A 7,912-nucleotide genomic window follows, 5' to 3' on the forward strand; every position below is an offset into this window, starting at 1 on the left:
CACACTCTCTCTGTTCCAACACCCATACGTATTACACACACACCCTTCTGTTCCAACACCCATATGTAATACAAACACCTTCTCTGTTCCAACACCCATACGTAATACACACACTCTCTCTGTTCCAACACCCATACGTAATACACACATCCTCTCTGTTCCAACACCCATACGTAATATACACACCTTCTCTCATCCAACACCCATACGTAAACACACACCCTCTCTGTTCCAACACCCACATGTAATACACACACGCTCTCTGTTCCAACACCCATACGTAATACACACACTCTCTCTGTTCCAACACCCATACACAATACACACACCCTCTCTGTTCCAACACCCATACATAATACACACACCCTCTCTGTTCCAACACCCATACGTAATACACACACTCTCTCTGTTCCAACACCCATACGTATTACACACACCCCTTTCTGTTCCAACACCCATATGTAATACAAACACCTTCTCTGTTCCAACACCCATACGTAATACACACACCCTCTCTGTTCCAACATCCATACGTAATACACACACCCTCTTTGTTCCAACACCCATACGTAAAACACACACCCTCTCTGTTCCAACACCCATACGTAACACACACACCCTCTCTGTTCCAACACCCATACGTAATACACACACTCTCTCTGTTCCAACACCTATACATAATACACACACCCTCTCTGTTCCAACACCCATACGTATTACACACACCCTCTCTGTTCCAACACCCATACGTAATAAAAACACCTTTTCTGTTCCAACATCCATACGTAATAGACACACCCTCTCTGTTCCAACATCCATACGTAATACACACACCCTCTCTGTTCCAACACCCATATGTATTACACACACCCTCTCTGTTCCAACACCCATATGTAATACACACACCCTCTCTGTTCCAACACCCATACATAATACACACACAGTCTCTGTTCCAACACCCGTACGTAATACAAACATTAGCACGTTTGAAGCTGCAGTACTACAAGGCACGCGTGCACATTTACTCAAACGTACACACAGAACACAAACACACACACACACACTACATTAGCTCTGTTTAAACAACTTCTTCCTGCCCACGGTCTGCTCTGAAGCCCTCTCTGTGTGATGTGTCAGTGGAGCCACGCAGGCACACCAGGAACCTCTCAGTGTTTGGTTTGGGTTCCAGAGGGATTAAGACTCTGAGACCCCAGATTCCTGCCCGTAGTATGCACTCTGCTCCACACACCAGGCCCTGTGCCTAGTATCCACACTGTAGACGCATGCAGGTATGCGCAGATATACTCACGCACATACACATAGACTATTGTTGGAGGCTTTGAGTCCTAGCCTCTGCCTTTCATGGACTGCTCAGTGGGACCTCAATGGACCACATGACATGTTTATCTATACAGGACTACAGGGTATACTATTCAAGGTTAGGACCGGATTTAGGGAAACAATAATACACTCTGGTTTGATTGATTAATTCAGTTGGACAATTTGCGAAGCTATTCCATGACTATGTTGAAACAAAAATATATATGTAGCTCCAGTAGATTGAGTGTGGTGAAGGACAAAAGATAAAGCTGTAATTAACCATATCCCATCTGGTGTTTAAACAAACATATATGTATGATGTCATATGTCCCATATTTCAGTCCCCTTCTCTATCACTCCATAACCCTATGACACCACCGCCACTTGTCTATCCTACTCTGGTCCTGGGCTGGGTTACAATAACAGGAGCGCTGCCTGGTGTGGGAGGCAAGCTAGTCATCTCTAGGTGTGTGACATCACCTTCCTGAGATCCAAGAGTCAACTGTCTGAGAAGGAGTGACAACCTAGCTTTCTGCTCTAGAAGTCCACTGTTGTATTGTAGTAAGCATGGTGCAACAGGTAGGCATACAAGCGACATGGGGATCATATACTTTCTGATAATGGAAAAGAGGCAAAGAAGACACGGAAAGGAAGCAATTTTACTGAGACCCACCCAGAGTGCTTGATGATGCAACATCTGTCTCCAGAAGGTAAGCATTGCTTTAGTCAGACCAAATTGCTCACATATATACGTTCCCCAGTGCACCACGGCAGTGCACTTAAGTTCCTATGAGGACAGCAGTTGTAAAATGAAACATGGTTACAGATGTGCCAATTAGAGCCCACAAAATGGCAGCTTTGTCAGCTGGTCTCAGCCTAAGCCTGGCAGTCCTGCTTCCAATTGAGGGGTTCAGTCAATGCTGCTCTGCCGTGCCACACCACACACAGCTCTCTCTCTCTCTCTCACGCGCGCTCTCTCTCTCTCTCTGTCTCTCTGTATCTCCCTCTCTCTGTTTCTGTCTTTCTCTCTCTCACTTTGTCTATCCCCCTCTCTCTCTCTCTCTCTCTCTCTCTCTCTCTCTCTCTCTCTCTCTCTCTCTCTCTCTCTCTCTCTCTCTCTCTCTCTCTCTCTCTCTCTCTCTCTCTCTCTCTCTCTCTCTCTCTCTCGCTCTCTCTCTCTGTCCCCCCTCTTTCTCTCTCTATCTCTCTCTCTCCCCCTTCTCTCTCACTCTGTCTCTCTCTCTCCCCCACTCTCTCTCTCTCTCTCTCTCTCTCTCTCTCTCTCTCTCTCCCCCCTTCTCTCTCACTCTGTCTCTCTCTCTCCCCACTCTCTCTCTCTCTCTCTCTCTCTCTCTCTCTTCTCTCTCTCTCTCTCTCTCTCTCTCTCTCTCCCTCTCACTCTGTCTCTCTCTCTCTCCCCCACTCTCTCTCTCTCTCTCTCTCCCCCTTCTCTCTCACTCTGTCTCTCTCTCTCCTCTCTCTCTGCTCTCTCTCTCTCTCTCTCTCTCTCTCTCTCTCTCTCTCTCTCTCTCTCTCTCTGCTCTCGCTCTCTCTCTCGCTCTCGCTCTCGCTCTCATTCTCTCTCTCTCTCTCTCGCTCTCTCTCTCTGTCCCCCCTCTTTCTCTCTCTATCTCTCTCTCTCCCCCTTCTCTCTCACTCTGTCTCTCTCTCTCTCCCCTCTCTCTCTCTCTCTCTCTCTCTCTCTCTCTCTCTCTCTCTCTCTCTCTCTCTCTCTCTCTCTCTCTCTCTCTCTCTCTCTCTCTCTCTCTCTCTCTCTCTCTCTCTCTCTCTCTCTCTCTCTCTCACTCTGTCTCTCTCTCTCTCCCCACTCTCTCTCTCTCTCTCTCCCCCTTCTCTCTCACTCTGTCTCTCTCGGTTCAGTCAATGCTGCTCTGCCGTGCCACACCACACACAGCTCTCTCGCTCTCTCACGCGCGCTCTCTCTCTCTCTCTGTCTCTCTGTATCTCCCTCTCTCTGTTTCTGTCTTTCTCTCTCTCACTTTGTCTATCCCCCTCTCTCTCTCTCTCTCTCTCTCTCTCTCTCTCTCTCTCTCTCTCTCTCTCTCTCTCTCTCTCTCTCTCTCTCTCTCTCTCTCTCTCTCTCTCTCTCTCTCTCTCTCTCTCTCTCTGCTCTCATCTCTCTCTCTCTCGCTCTCTTTGTCTATCCCCCTCTCTCTCTCTCTCTCTCTCGCTCTCTTTGTCTATCCCTCTCTCTCTCCCCCCCCCACCCTCTTTCTTTCTTTCTCTTTCTCTCCCCCCTGCCCCCCTCTCTCCCCCTGCCCCCTCTCTCTCTCTCTCTCTCTCTCTCTCTCTCTCTCTCTCTCTCTCTCTCTCTCTCTCTCTCTCTCTCTCTCTCTCTCTCTCTTTCTCTCTCTCTCTCTCTCTCTCTCTCTCTGTCTCCCCACTCTCTTTCTTTCTGTCTCTCTCCCCCTGCCCCCCCTCCCTCTCTCACTCTCCATCACCCTCTCTCTGTACAAGGGGATAAGTGGATGATGCATGACTACTTGCCATGCCACTGATGACACAATGACTGCTAACACTCTCTTACATATTTTACTCTTTAGAGAGAACACACACAGAATAACTATCTATGATGGAAAATATGTTTCTGGCTCACAGCTGAATGTATTTGTGTCAAATAGATTTTTCTTTACTTTTTGTTAATACCGTGCATTTACTAAAATGCTGTTGCCTACCTAGAATAGCATTAAGGTATGAGTGTCAAATTCAATACAATCTAGGTCTTCAAAATAAACTTGTCCCAAATTTCCCAAAACAGTAATATCCTTCATGCAATTAGATATGATATAAGATATGATATATTGTAATTGTAATACTATAATAGGCTACTAATACAGTTATACAGTGTACTTGGTCAGTGAGGTAGTTAATGCCTGGTGTCAAAGGATCATGCTCTCTCCCAGCCTCCAACTGACATGGTCCTGTGCTCATGCTTCTATAAGCAGAGAGCAACAACAGGGTTTTTCCTTTACATAGTGCTACCCAAGGGTTCAAACTGAAACAGACTATGTGAGACAGAGCCGGCAGGCTGATACATAGGCACAGGTTCTGAGAAAAAGCACCACCAAAGAGAGTAGCTCAGTTGGTAGAGCATGGTGCTTGCAATGCCAGGGTTATGAGTTCGATTCCCACGGGGGGGGCAGTATAAAAAATGTATGCACTCACTAACTGTAAATCGCTCTAGATTAGAGCGTCTGCTAAATGACAAAAAATGTTTTAAAAATGTAGAACGGTGAGATTGTTGATAGTATCCTATAAAGAGGATATTTAACTAGGGCCTACTGTGAAGTTCTATCTGCAACAAGGGTGAAAAATATTGGGTTTTGGGGGGGATTACTTACAGTTGAAGTTGAAAGTTTACATACACCTTAGCCAAATACATTTAAACTCAGTTTTTCACAATTCCTGTAATCCTAGTAAAAATTCCCTGTTTTAGGTCAGTTAGGATCACCACTTTATTTTAAGAATGTGAAATGTCAGAATAATAGTAGAGAGAATTATTTATTTTCTGCTTTTATTTCTTTCATCACATTCCCAGTGGGTCAGAAGTTTAAATACACTCAATTAGTATTTGGTAGCATTGCCTTTAAATTGTTTATCTTGGGTCAAACATTTTGGGTAGCCTTCCACAAGCTTCCCATAATAAATTGGTGAATTTTGGCCCATTCCTCTTGAATGAGCTGGTGTAACTGAGTCAGGTTTGTAGGCCTCCTTGCTCGTACACGCTTTTTCAGTTCTGCCCACACATTTTATATAGGATTGAGGTCAGGGCTTTGTGATGGCCACTCCAATACCTTGACTTTGTTGTCCTTAAGCCATTTTGCCACAACTTTGGAAGGATGCTTGGGGTCATTGTCCATTTGGAAGACCATTTGCGACCAAGCTTTAACTTCCTGACTGATATCTTGAGGTGTTGCTTCAATATATCCATATAATTTTCCTTCCTCATGATGCCATCTATTTTGTGAAGTACACCAGTCCCTCCTGCAGCAAAGCACACCCACAGCATGATTTTGCCACCCCCGTGCTTCACGGTTGGGATGGTGTTCTTGCAAGCCTTCCCCTATTTCCTCCAAACATAACAATGGTCATTATGGCCAAACAGTTCTATTTTTGTTTCATCAGACCAGCGGACATTTCTCCAAAAAGTACGATCTTTGTCCCCATGTGCAGTTGCAAACCGTAGTCTGGCTTTTTTATGGCGGTTTTGGAGCAGTGGCTTCTTCCTTGCTGAGCGGCCTTTCAGGTTATGTCGATATTGGACTCGTTTTACTGTGGATATAGATACTTTTGTACCTGTTTCCTCCAGCATCTTCACAAGGGCCTTTGCTGTTGTTCTGGGATTGATTTGCACTTTCGCACCAAAGTACGTTCATCTCTAGGAGACAGAACACGTCTCCTTCCTGAGCGGTATGACGGCTGCATGGTCCCATGGTGTTTATACTTGCATACTATTGTTTGTACAGATGAACGTGGTACCTTCAGGCATTTGGAATTTGCTCCGAAGGATGAACCAGACTTGTGGAGGTTTACAAAAAAAAATCTGAGGTCTTGGCTGATTTCTTTTGATTTTCCCATGATGTCAAGAAAAGAGGCACTGAGTTTGAAGGTAGGCCTTGAAATACATCTACAGGTACACCTCCAATTGACTCAAATGATGTCAGGCCTCCTGTAGCTCAGTTGGTAGAGCATGGCGATTGCAATGCCAGGGTTGTGGGTTTGATTCCCACAGGGGTCCAGTATGAAAAATGTATGCACTCACTAACTGTAAGTCGCTCTGTATAAGAGCATCTGCTAAATGACTAAAATGTAAATGTAATTAGCTTATCAGAAGCTTCTAAAGCCATGACATCCTTTTCTGGAATTTTCCAAGCTGTTTAAAGGCACAGTCAATTTAGTGTATGTAAACTTCTGACCCACTGGAATTGTGATACAGTGAATTATAAGTGAAATAATCTGTCTGTAAACAATTGTTGGAAAAATGACTTGTGTCATGCACAAAGTAGATGTCCTAACCGACTTGCCAAAACTATAGTTTGTTAACAAGAAATGTGTGTAGTGGTTGAAAAACAAGTTTTAATGACTCCAACCTAAGTGTATGTAAACTTCTGACTTCAACTGTACAATACTTCCATGATGCCCCATATGCCCCATAGCAGTATATCAAACGTGCAAAATAATTATCCTAGCAACCTATTTGCCTTCAGAAAGTAACCTAATAGGCTGTTCTATTTAGTTTCACTTGAACTATTGTTGGCCATATACTTTCTATACTATATATACAAAAGTATGTGGACACCCCTTCAAATTAGTGGAATTGGCTATTTCAGCCACAAACGTTGCTGACAGGTGTATAAAATCGAGCACAACACCATGCAATCTCCATAGACAAACCTTGGCAGTAGAATGTCCCCTACTGAAGAGCTCAGTGACTTTCAACGTGGCAGCGTCATAGGATGCCACCTTTCCAACAAGTCAGTTCGTCACATTTCTGCCCTGCTAGAGTTGCTCTGGTCAACCGTAAGTGCTGTTATTGTGAAGTGAAAACATCTAGGAGCAAGAACGGTTCAGCCGCGAAGTGGTAGGCCACACAAGCTCACAGAACGGGACCGTCGAGTGCTGAAGCGCGTAATGTGTAAAAATAATCTGTCCTCAGTTGCACCACTCACTACAGTGTTCCAAACTGCCTCTGGAAGCAACATCAGCACAATATATATTCGTCAGGAGTTTCATGAATTGGGTTTCCATGGCCGAGCAGCCGCACACAAGCCTAAGATCACCATGCGCAATGCCAAGCGTCGGCTGGAGTGGTGTAAAGCTCACCGCCATTGGACTCTGGAGCAGCAATGTTCCAACATCTAGTGGAAAGCCTTCCCAGAAGAGTGGAGGCTATTATAGCAGCAAAGGGGGAACCAACTCCATATTAATACACAATATTTTGGAATGAGATGTTCGACAAGCAGGTCATGTAGTGTATTTTCATACTTTTCATAAAACAAACTACTTTACATTAGCAGTTCTAACACCAATCAATGGAGGACTGATCTATCAAAACAAGTTGCCCCTAAATATTGACCTGAATTCGGTTTTGAATTTAGGTCAATCTAATGGTGCAGCTACCTACAGTGCCTTCAGAATGTATTCACACCCTTTGACTATTTCCACATTTTGTTGTGTTTAAAGCCTGAATTTAAAATAGATTAAATTGTGATTTTCTGTCACTGGCCTACACGTTACCCCATAATGTCACAGTGGAATAATGGTTTTTGACATTTTTATAAATGAATTAAAAATGAAAAGCTGAAATGTCTTGAGTCAATAAGTATTCAACCCTTTGTTATGGCAAGACTAAATAAGTTCAGGAGTAAAAAGTTGCTTAACAAGTCACATAATAAGTTGTATGGACTCACTCTGTGTGCAATAATCTCTGTACCCCGCACATACAATTATCTTTAAGGTCCCTCAGTTGAGCAGTGAATTTCAAACACAGATTCAACCACAAAGACCAGGGAGGTTTTCCAATGCCTCGCAAAGAAGGGCACCTTTTGGTAGATGGGTAAAACATTTAAAC

Source organism: Coregonus clupeaformis, chromosome 18 (assembly GCF_020615455.1).
Source record: "Coregonus clupeaformis isolate EN_2021a chromosome 18, ASM2061545v1, whole genome shotgun sequence".
Lineage (NCBI taxonomy): Eukaryota > Metazoa > Chordata > Actinopteri > Salmoniformes > Salmonidae > Coregonus > Coregonus clupeaformis.